At 39.1% G+C, this 11,168-nt stretch overlaps 1 pseudogene; it reads right to left on the bottom strand.

Annotated features, from left to right (window-relative positions):
• Positions 1-8,310: 8,310 nt before the first annotated feature.
• Positions 8,311-9,306, bottom strand: LOC102891466 (annotated as a pseudogene).
• Positions 9,307-11,168: the final 1,862 nt, after the last annotated feature.

Here is an 11,168-nt window from a genome sequence, read left to right on the forward strand (position 1 = left end):
TTCTTTGAAAGGCCTTTCTATAATTAATTATCTTTTCTCTCTCAGGAAAATGGTTCCATTGCATCTAATCTAAGTTTAGTTTCCTAATTCCATTGCACTTCTTATGAAAATAGTTCAGACAATGAAAATAATCATCCTCTTTCTGATATTTCAAGGAGGCAAAGATTCTTAAATGATTCCTTTAATCAGAGCTTAAGTTGGATATGGGTGTACAGCCTAAAGCATTTCCTCAGATAAACTCAGAGATGTTTGCCCACGCTGCTTGACCAAGCATACTGAACTTTCTGGGCTTTCGGACTTAAGAATTATTAGTTCTTTAGCTTTGATCCCAGATCACCTTTTAATAGGCCATATCCTCTATTATTCAAAGCAGTGGAAATCAATGTTGTAGTTGACAAAACAAACAGCTGACAGTCCCAGGGCTGGGAAGAAGATGCCCCTAGGGCCAGATAAATAAGGCCATCTGCCTGGACTCAAACTGTGCGGCAGAGAGAGGAGGGACTTCGAAAGGAGTCATTCCACATCCCATCCTATGTACCAGTGATTTGAAGGAAACCATGGGTAATATACTTATATTCCCTGTGCAAATCTGGAGGCAATTGGTTTAGGTGATTTGAGTGTGACAGGCAGAAAGGCCAAGAGTATCATTTTTATGAATGTTTCTTCAGAATATATGACCTGAGGAATAGAGTTTTTTCTCTAAGTAATTGAATATGAGACTGAGAGAATAAACAGGGAAAGGCAATGAAAATATATGTGTGTGTAACACGGGTGCGTGGGGTCCCTCTGCCTTCAAGTCAACACATTCTGGAGCTTCTTGCTACTGCAAATGTATGATTTATAGACCAGCAATATAGGTATCACCAGGGAGCTTGTTAGAAATGCAGAGTCTCAGGCCCTACTCCAGATCTGCTGAATCAGAATCTGCATTTTAACAACATCCCAAGGTGAGTTGCATTCACATTATAGCTTGAGAAATGCTGCTCTAACCAGCAGATATAGGCAGAATGGTATCTCACTCTCATTTGAGCTCTCTCTTTTAGCCTCCTTCTCTTGTACTTCAGAGATCTTCCAGGCCTGAAGTCAGTCCACTCAATAGACGTGTGTGTCCCTGACCACTGAAGCGATGGGATGGGATAAACCATACTTCCCTTGCTATCCTGTTCGCTCAGTTGGCACAAAGCAGAAACACCATTGAGCAGTTCAAAGCAAACACATTTATCTTAATAACCAAAGACATTTTTAAAGCACTACCTACAACAAAAGAGGGAAAGTTGAAACTCTCCCCCTCTGGCACGCCTCTCAAGATTTCTCCTCTACAGCTCCATCTGCCTTCCAGGATGCGGGAGTGGGAGATTCCCTCACTCACAGAGACAGTCTTACTCCTTATACTATCCTCCCTTCACCATTGCAAAGAGCCAAGTCTGTGACATCTTTTTTTGAAAGTTGTGAAACGATTTTAGCTGACCAGTAAATGATGCAGGTGACTCTAGGTTTCCTTGTTGGTAGTAGAGATGGCACTTTTTGATCCTATTTGCAGCTCCACTTTCCCACCAATGGGAGCTACAAACGGATGAGTCTTCTAACTAGGGGACTTAATAAAATAGCCTGTCCTGGAGAGGGCAGTTCAGTGTGACTAATGAAAACCCAATAAGGAGCTAGACTCCCTAGGTTCTAACCCCAGCTCCAGGTACAACAGCACCTGCTGAGCACTGGCTAAGTATCTGCTATCATAACATGGGTGCAAATAATTTCTGAAAATGTTGCAGAATACTGTTGCCTTGTGAATTTAAAGAACAATTTTAGTGATTAACTTAGAGCCTCATACAGGTTTATACGTAGAAAAAGTAACATGTATGCTTAAGAGCTCTAAGACCATTCGCATTGGGCAAGAAGTGGAGTCAAGATTCCTTGGTATTTCTTCCTCAACTTCAGTTTCCTGACTTCACACATAGGCTTATTGCATCTGAGTATACCGAATTGTTCAGAAAACTGACACTATTTTACCATTTTTTCAATTCTCCCTATCATTTTACTTAACTATCACAGTGCTCTTTTCCTATTGCACACACTTGTCAAGTGGGGCATTGTAGTTAATTTCCTTCTTAAAGATGACCTGGAATAGAGGAGTTGGTATAAAATTATTTCCATATAATTGCATAACAATAAAGAATAAAATTAATAAATCAAATAAGCTATATACAGATAGAGTGCTCTCAGTAAATTTGGATCATTGAGAACAATACTCCTTGAGTCACTAGATAGTCTGTGTGGTGAGCCAGTCCTGTTGTGGTGTCCTGCACTGTGTATCTGCTAGCATGGCTTTAGGAATCATAGCCAGGCTGATTAATTTGGTCCAGATATTAAGAAAGTAGGAATCCTATTTTGAAATGTGCTAAAACCTACAGAAAAGGGAGAGATATTTATCATCATATCATGTGGACTTAGTGTGTGTTTAGATCATGTCTAGGTTTTCTATGAAATTTAAGAAGTTATTTTAAATTTCTTTAAAGTGGTAAGATAATGAAGTACTATCCAAAGAAGTAGAGTAAAGGACTGTTTAAATAATAGAATTATGAAAAATTTAACTAAAAGAAACTTTAAAGATCATCTGCTGCAACATTTCATAAAGTGTTAGCATGACTTCAATGGGATCCTTGTTGGCTATTGCTTTGAGTTATAGCAGGAAAGTATATACCCTTAAGAGCTGTGTGGACCTAGGCTTAAATACCAGTTCCATCACTTCCTGGCTATTTGATCAATTTCTATTAGCCTCGGTTTTCTCATCTATAAAATGGTGCATAAAACCTACCCTAGAGATATTAGTAAAGATTAAATGACAATATATATAAAGCACTTAGCACTATGCCTATGCGTGCCTTGATAAATGTCATGTAAAGCACCTAGCCATAGTAAGTGCTCAATAAAACTTAAAAACAAAACCATATAAAACTCATAGTTCCAAGAGCCTTTTTTCTTGCCTATCTACTTTGAAGAATTGTTATTAGGAATGAATTTGTAATATTTAAAGTACATAGCACATGGTGGATGCTTTATTAATTATAAGGGTCATTACTCTTTCTTCCAGATGATTATTCTATATCATTTATTCATTCATCAATCATATATTTATTACTGTATGCCAGTGGTTTGAGGGAACCCAATAAATAATACACTTATAGTACCTTTCCAAAGTCTGGAGGCAATTGGTTTGAGATGGTCTGAGTGTCACAGTCAGAGAGAGGCCAGGAGTTTGGGACTAAGTAACAGGCCGATGATGGCACCATTGATTGAACTAGGGCAGTCGAGGACAACAAGACTTTGGGAAGGGAGATTGTAAAGAGGAATCAGGAGTTCTATTTTTCACCTATTAAGTTTAAGATGCTCAAAAAGCATTCAAGCGAAAGGTCATGGAGATAATTGAATATATATATATATATATAGCTAGAGATACTTGGCTGGAGAAAATAATGGGTTCCTTATCACACATATATGGTATTTAAAACAATGAGACTGGATGAGGTATTGAAGAAAAAGTGTATAAAAGAAATGATAGCCTCAAACTGAAATCTGAGGAGCTCCAACATTTAGAACTTGGTGGAACACAAGTAACTCAATAATACCCCAGGAAGCCAGTGTCAATGTTGTATGGCTCAAATGTTTAGGATACTTTATTTTGAGGCTTTCTTTTTGGAATTTCAAAATATCGTCTTTTTTGGAGCAACACAGAGCAAGTCTGTTCCTTCGAGTATGTGGGAAGGCTCCCTGCATGCCTTCAATTGGAGTTTTCTTTTTTATCCTAAAATTACCCACATGTCCTTGAATGTAGCTCAGAAGCAGACATCACCTAAACCTTTCTCTCAGCTTGACCAGCCAACCACCTGCAGAACTCTTAAGCAAATATAGAGTGAGATGGAGTAAAAGAAAAACAGATAAATTACTTTCAAAATCCACTGCTGTGGCCTTAATGAATCGTGACTGTGGCTGTAACTAAAAGAGCAATGGTATAAAGCGCAGAAATGGTCTTTTAGAAAAAACCATAAGGCTAAGAGGGCACCTTCTATAGTCAGTTGTGCTTCCAGCAGCTTTAAAACTGTGGAGTGGGAAAGTGTGCTCTGGCAACATAAAAACTATAAACCAGCTGGACTTTTACTAAAATTAAGTCTGACTGTTCAAGTTTCCTCCTTGAGTTTATGACTTCAGCCAACTCATTTGTCTTTGCCCAGTCCTGGTTTTGATTCTCACTTCACAACTCTGGTTTAGTATCTGTTACTTAGCTGTATGATCTTATATTTGGACAGCCATTAATTAATCTTGACATCAACATAACTCTGCCCTCCAGTCCCCATTTTGGATCCAAAATTTACCTACTACTCTTCAGTGCTTACCCCAGGTTTTGGTCTTGCTATATCCTGACATATCTAGAGAAAGCCACATAGAAAGCAGGTACTGGAGGTAAAAACTCCAGCTACTGGGCAAAGGTGAGATTTTATTCTTGTGGTCTGTGTACAATGGCAGATTAGTCTGCAATGGCTTTTCCAGACACCCCTGAATATTTAACAATGCTGCTACCTAGTAATTTCTTGACCAAGAGGTAGCCGACTAACCAGGTTAGACCATTCCAACCTGGCAGCCTGTGATGAGTGGTCTTCAGCTAGGTATTAAGTACCTGACCGGATAGTTGGTTCAGGTGATTCTACTCAAGGTAGCATGACTCAGAGTTGAATTTACTTCCTTTTGTGATGCTAACTATTGCCCAGCCAGAGGACCATATTCTGGGCTCTCTTCTGCTGTGGCTCTTTCCAATACCTTCCTAAGGCTCATTCTCTTATTGGCCCCTCTTCCTAAGGACACCTTCTACCTCTTTCTCCTCTCAGCAATGATTATCAAGCCCTGGCTACATCAGAATGATCGGGAAGAATTTATAAAATACAATATATGTACGATATTCTTTAGGGGATTCTGATTCATTAGTTCTCAAGTATAGCCAGAACTCTACATTTTCTAAAGTTCTTTGTAAAGTGATCTACACCCGAGTAACCAGGTTCGGGACCCATACTTCCAAAGAATCTAAGACAGGGGTATAAAGTCCTGGCTTCATGGGTCTCATTCTATATGCTTAACACCAACCAGTAGCCATGTTGGTCAGTTTGTTTCTGCTCTGGCCATTACTACTCTTCACACTGTTCTGATTCTCAGGTCTTAATGGACTTATTGGTGACTCAAGATTCTCAGATCCTAATAATCCTTTTGATTCACTGTTCTAGTTCACTGAGAAGAGGTATAAATTTTGTTTCTGTGGTTTGATAGGGGATAAGGTGGAAGAGATCGCACTCCTCAAATACACATGCACTCCTGTCGTTTCTTAGCCCCCATCCCCTATCATGCTCCTAGTTTTATCCAAGGAATTGGGAGCAGTAGAGACACATGTAATTTCTGGGCTGAGTCCATTAAAAGCTGGTGTGACTTTATATCCCTCTCCTCCTATATAGTAGCCACCTTGAAAGTCACATCTTTAGATGGCAATATCATGAGGTGGAGAGAGACTGTGCTGCTGAGTCATAGATGAAGAAGAGTACCTGCCAGCCTCCATCAATCTCTATGTGAGCAGTAAATAAACTTTTTATGTGGAGCCACAGAGATTTCAGGATTGATTTGTTATCACAGCATGGTCTACCTTGTTCAGGAGTAAACAGAAACAGCAACTTTTAGATAAATTGCTGCCAAGAGAACTAAGCCCCAGCTATTTTGACCTGCGTTCCTAGTTTCTTGTTCTCCATTCATTCAGGAAACTCTAGTTGAACTAGATCCATATGTAGCTAAAAAAAAAAAAAAAAAAAATGTAGTTCCCACTTAAAATATGATTGACATTTTAGAAAAGTCATTTTCAATCATTTTTAATTCCTTTAATGCTTACCTTAACTCTTGTACATTCTATACCTTTGTTGGCAAACTCAGGCGGGAAACTGAAATGCATGCAGTAGACAGATATAAAATAATGGGTCCTTGCACATGGAACAGAACAAGTTAAAAAAAAAGGGGGGGTGTGGGGGAGACTGTGGCCTAAAGCTGTAAATATCCATTGCAACTCTTTTCAGGTCTATGCTTCACATTGGAAATTTTAGTATATGTAAGACAAAATACTATGCAGCCATTTAAAAATGTGATGTAGAAAAGTAGTTACTGGCAAAAAAATAAATAAATAAACAAATAAACATATATGTTTAAAATTACAAAACAGTTATAGCGTGAAACAACTTTGTAAAATAAAATGTGTAGAAAAAAGACTAGAAGTAGTGTACATGTACCTAGCTAATAAGGGTTAACTATCCACTCCTATTTAACAGAATGAATATCTTTAGGTTATAGGATTATGAATGATTCTTATTGATTTCCTTTTATTTTTGTATGTTTTCTATCTCTTCTAAAATAAGCACATATTGTTTTACTCATCAGGAAGAAGTGTTATCTTAAAAGCTTGTATTTGTGAATAAAGGGCAAATATATAAATATATTAACTGTGAGATTTTCTGATATTTTTATCCGAACTATATAATTTATAATGAGGTATATTGTATGTGGTGTATTTTAAGTATAGTAATGGTTGTACTAAATTATGGAAAAACTAACCTGGAACTGCCATTCATCTACAAATTCTGATTAAGTTGACACATACATATCTATAACTTTTTACGTATTTCAGAAGGAAATTTTGCCCATTTTAATGATTATCATTACTATCTTGCAACCAAGAACAAACCACAACTTAAAAACATAACTGGCATGGGACAAGCCGTAATAGACAATGAAAAATATCTGGTAACTACAGCTACCAAAAGAATGCAAATAACTGAGAAGACCTTTTGTTCTCCAAGTTTTGTTCCACTGTTTAGTCACTGGAATGGTTTGGCATTAGTGAGTTCACAACTGGCTTGAGACTGGTTCATTAAACTCTAATCTGATTAGAACTTTTTGTTTCTTTGTTCTCTGTGTCCCCAGGTGGCAATTTTGGCTGGACATTATAAATTTTTGCCCTGTGTCAGGTGCAGTAACATAACTTCGCTTATGTGTTACATAATAAGAACATAATTCTCAGGCATCAATCCTAAAAAGGCAACTCTAGTTAACACGGTTCTATTTCTGTCTAAATAATTTTCAGCATATTAATTTTTTATACATATGTACCAAAACACTACATATACATTTATGTATGGATAGCCAGACATATGTAATTTTCCAGAACCATTACCAGTTAAATATTAATTGCTTTTTTTAAATGACATATATACTTTCCTAAATGTTATTTATCTAAATAAGTTAAAGATAGATTTAACGTAATTTGGAGTCAGATAGCAAAATGGGGGAAAAACATGTAAGAAAAGTCATTTGTCAGCAAAGAAGAATGTAAACTGATGTCGGTTAGATAAAGAGAATCACAAAACCATCTGGAAATGCTTTAAATTAGATGTGAAATATAATTAGAGTTCAGTAAAATCATCAGTATTGAAAAGCAAGTCTGAGACACCTTGCTATGCTGGTGCCAAAGAAGATTGTGGGAGACAAATCTGAGTCAATGTTATCATAACCGTCACTGCTGGATTACCCTATAGGCATAAATAAATATCAGGAAACTTTCGCTGTAACAAATTCGCCCAGAATTTTATAATCAAGAAACCATCTAGAAAAAGAAAATTGTTCTGGTATCAGCATACTTATAAATTTTATGTTATTTCAAAAAATAAAATTGTATTTTTGTTTATACACTTAAGAGCTAAAGGCTCTAAAAGTCTTATTCTGATGCTGGCAACGGTTCAGGTGAATAAGGAATGAAAATGAAGATACAGGTCAGGGTAGGTCCCCAGAGTAGGTCTCCAGTATGTTCTGGATGAGACATGGTCTGATAAAGGAGAGTAGGCTTAAGGGTCTGGAAAGTTCTAGAATGATTGCTTCTGAAGGCTGCAGGTACTCTTCAGAAACAGTACAGGTACGGTCTTCACACACCTTTTCTAACAGCATGCCATCATCTGGACAAGCAGCCCTCAGATCCTGGAGCAGCAGCTGGCTTAATGGAGACCTGTGCTTCATACACCAGGAGGTTTTTTTTTTTTTTTTTTTTGGCCGGGTACAGTGAACTTTATTGATGGTGCACGACAACATAGGGTTCCCTAAGCCCCTCCCCTTCTTCAGGGGGTCTAGGATGGAACCTGGAGGTCAGGAAATTCTCAATGTGTTGGGGGATCGATTTGGGCAAGGACTCCTCAGGAGCTGAGGGCCTTTTTCTCACACTGGGGCTGGTGGTCCAGGGAGTTCTTACTCCTTGGAGGGCATGTGGAACATAAGTCTACCACCCTGTTGCTGTAGCCAAATTCATTGTCATACCAGGAAATGAGCTTGACAAAGTGGTCATTGAGGGCAATGCCAGTTCCAGCATCGAAGGTGGAAGACTGTATCACTGTTAGAGTTGCAGGAAACAACCTGGCCCTCAGTATAGCCCAGGATGCCCTTGAGGGGACCCCCTGACGCCTGCTTCACCACTTTCTTGATGTCATCGTATTTGACAGCTTTCTCCAGGTGGCAGGTCAGATCCACAACTGCCATATTGAGGGTAGGAACATGGAAGGCCATGCCAGTAAGCTTCCCATTCAGCTTAGGGATGACCTTGCCCACAGCCTCGGCAGCACTAATAGAAGCGATGATGTTCTGGGCAGCCCTTCGGCCATCATGCCACAGTTTACTAGAGGGGCCATCCATGGTCTTCTGGGTGGCAGTGATAGTGTGGACTGTGGTCATGAGTCTTTCTATGATGCCAAAGTTGTCATGGATGACCTTGGCCAAGGGGACCAAGCAGTTGGTGGTGCAAGAGGCATTACTGACAATCTTGAGGGAGTTGTCATACTTCTCATGGTTCACACCCATCACAAACATGGGGGCATCCGCAGAAGGGGTAGAAATGATGACCCACTTGGCTCCACCCTTCAAGTGAGCCCCAACCTTCTCCAACGTAGTGAAGACACCAGTGGACTCCACAACATATTTAGCACCAGCATTGCCCCATTTGATGTTGGTGGGATCTTGCTCCTGGAAGATGGTGATGGGTATTCCATTGATGAGAAGCTTCCCATTCTCAGTCTTGACCGTGCCTTTGAACTTGCCATGGGTGGAATCATACTGGAACATGTAGACCATGTAGTTGAGGTCAATGAAGGGATCATGGATGGCGACAATATCCACTTTGCTGGAGTTAAAAGCAGCCCTGGTGACCAAGCGCCCAATATGGTCAAATCCGTTCACTCCGACCTTCACCATTGCATCTCAGGGGCGCAGCTGGCACTGCGCAGGAGGACACAGCAGTCTGTCAAACGGGAGGGGCGGAGAGCTAGAAGACATTTTAATTGCAGTTGGTTTTATATCATTTACACTGTTGAAGGTGTTTAGTTCCTTCCTTCAGTACAGTCTTAGATGCTGAATATAAAAAACGTATGCCAGACTGCTGTCAACCTGTGAATAATGGCAGCATCATATGATCAAAATAGACGTGATGACAGAGTCATTTGATTTATGAAAGATCTTCTCAAGTCTGTAATGACACAATATGAACTTCCTCAACTGAAAGGAGCAAAATCTACAGAAATACACCTGTGTTTCCCATCACTATAATAAGATTCCAATTTTTAAGTTTTCAATACAGTGAAAGAAACAGGAAATCCATCTCTATCTTAAACTTCAGACCATTGGGGACTTGACCACAGATCAAAGAAGCCCTTTAAGTTTCTCTATTTTTTCAGTTTTTGGTGCTTACCATGCACTCCTAACACTAACGAGCTTAGTTCCATGAGGCACCTTCTGGGCCAAAAGATAAGTCTTTCTTTGCCCCCAAAATCACATTTTCTCAAATGTTTTTCAAAGCTGAGGTATAAGCCTTTTAATAGAATTATGCAAATGATGCCCTAACTCCAAATGTTTTTGGAATTAAACGCCGCTTTGAAGAATTGCTGTGTTTGCAATGTCCGCATTAGGAAAGGAAGGAAAGATAGGGACTGCAGGCAATGACGACACCCCACACTTGGGTTTTATTTGTCCCCAAGGTTATTTTGTGCAAACTTAAAGCAACCTCTGCTTCTGAAAGGTCAAACTCGCTTGGATGAAAATGCTGATGGTCATTAGGGGATTATCCTCTTGGCAGAGTAGAAGCCCAGCTCGAATGCACCTCATTCCTGATTTGAACTGTCTGGATAGATGAGATAAAAACATCTAGGGCACAAACCAGGGCTATAAACAGTCAGGTGAAGAAACTTGCATCACTCCTAAATGTGAGGTGTAAAAGTACATTTGAAAAATACGCCACGGCTCAGTGTGAAAAAATTTTCTATTTCCTAGTTTTTCTCTTAAAATAATGGCAATCATTTTCTTTTAAATGATACTCAGAAAAAGATGACTGTAAACAATTTCTTCCAGTGTGACACATGTTTAGCATTTCAGACTGGGACAGACTCTTTGTCAAACAGAAGATAAGTATATTCATGTAGAGAAGCTACCTTGTAAGAGTCACACCAACTGTTCTGATTCTGAAACTTGAGCCTTCTGCATGTGGGGTAAACAAAACTTTTTTGAAACAGTCACAGGGTATGGCTTTATCATTAAAGTAACATGTTAGAACTAAGTAGCTGATGAAAGCAGTGATTTTTTTTTCTGGACTCAGATAATGTAATAGCAAGCAAACGGTACTTAGTTTAAAGCAGTCTCCTCTTTTCTACATGTAAAGTTGCAGATTTAAGGCCCTGAGGCATGGTTCCAAAGCAGCTCAGACATCCAATTGCCCTCTGAGCTGTCCTTTCCTTCAGCTGTTCCTTCTTCAAGGTGAAGCACCTCTTCTCCCTAAAAGCAGTGCTTGATGGTGGAGTGTCTGACAAAGCAGCCTCGGGACAAAAGAAGGGCTCAGAGAAGAGTGGTACATGAGACCTTTGCCAAGTGATGATTTTTAGCCTAGTTTAGGTTTCTGAGGGTCACAGGATAAGGACAACATTGATTGCCAGCACATCATTTCATAATAATGAGACTTCAGCTGAAAATCCAGCTCCCATAAACTTTCAAATATTCACTTTATATTTAAAAATACATGTAACAATGACAAAAACAAAAACAAAAAACAAAACAAAAACAAACCCAGA

This window comes from Pteropus alecto, unplaced genomic scaffold (genome assembly GCF_000325575.1).
Source record: "Pteropus alecto unplaced genomic scaffold, ASM32557v1 scaffold185, whole genome shotgun sequence".
NCBI classification, from domain to species: domain Eukaryota; kingdom Metazoa; phylum Chordata; class Mammalia; order Chiroptera; family Pteropodidae; genus Pteropus; species Pteropus alecto.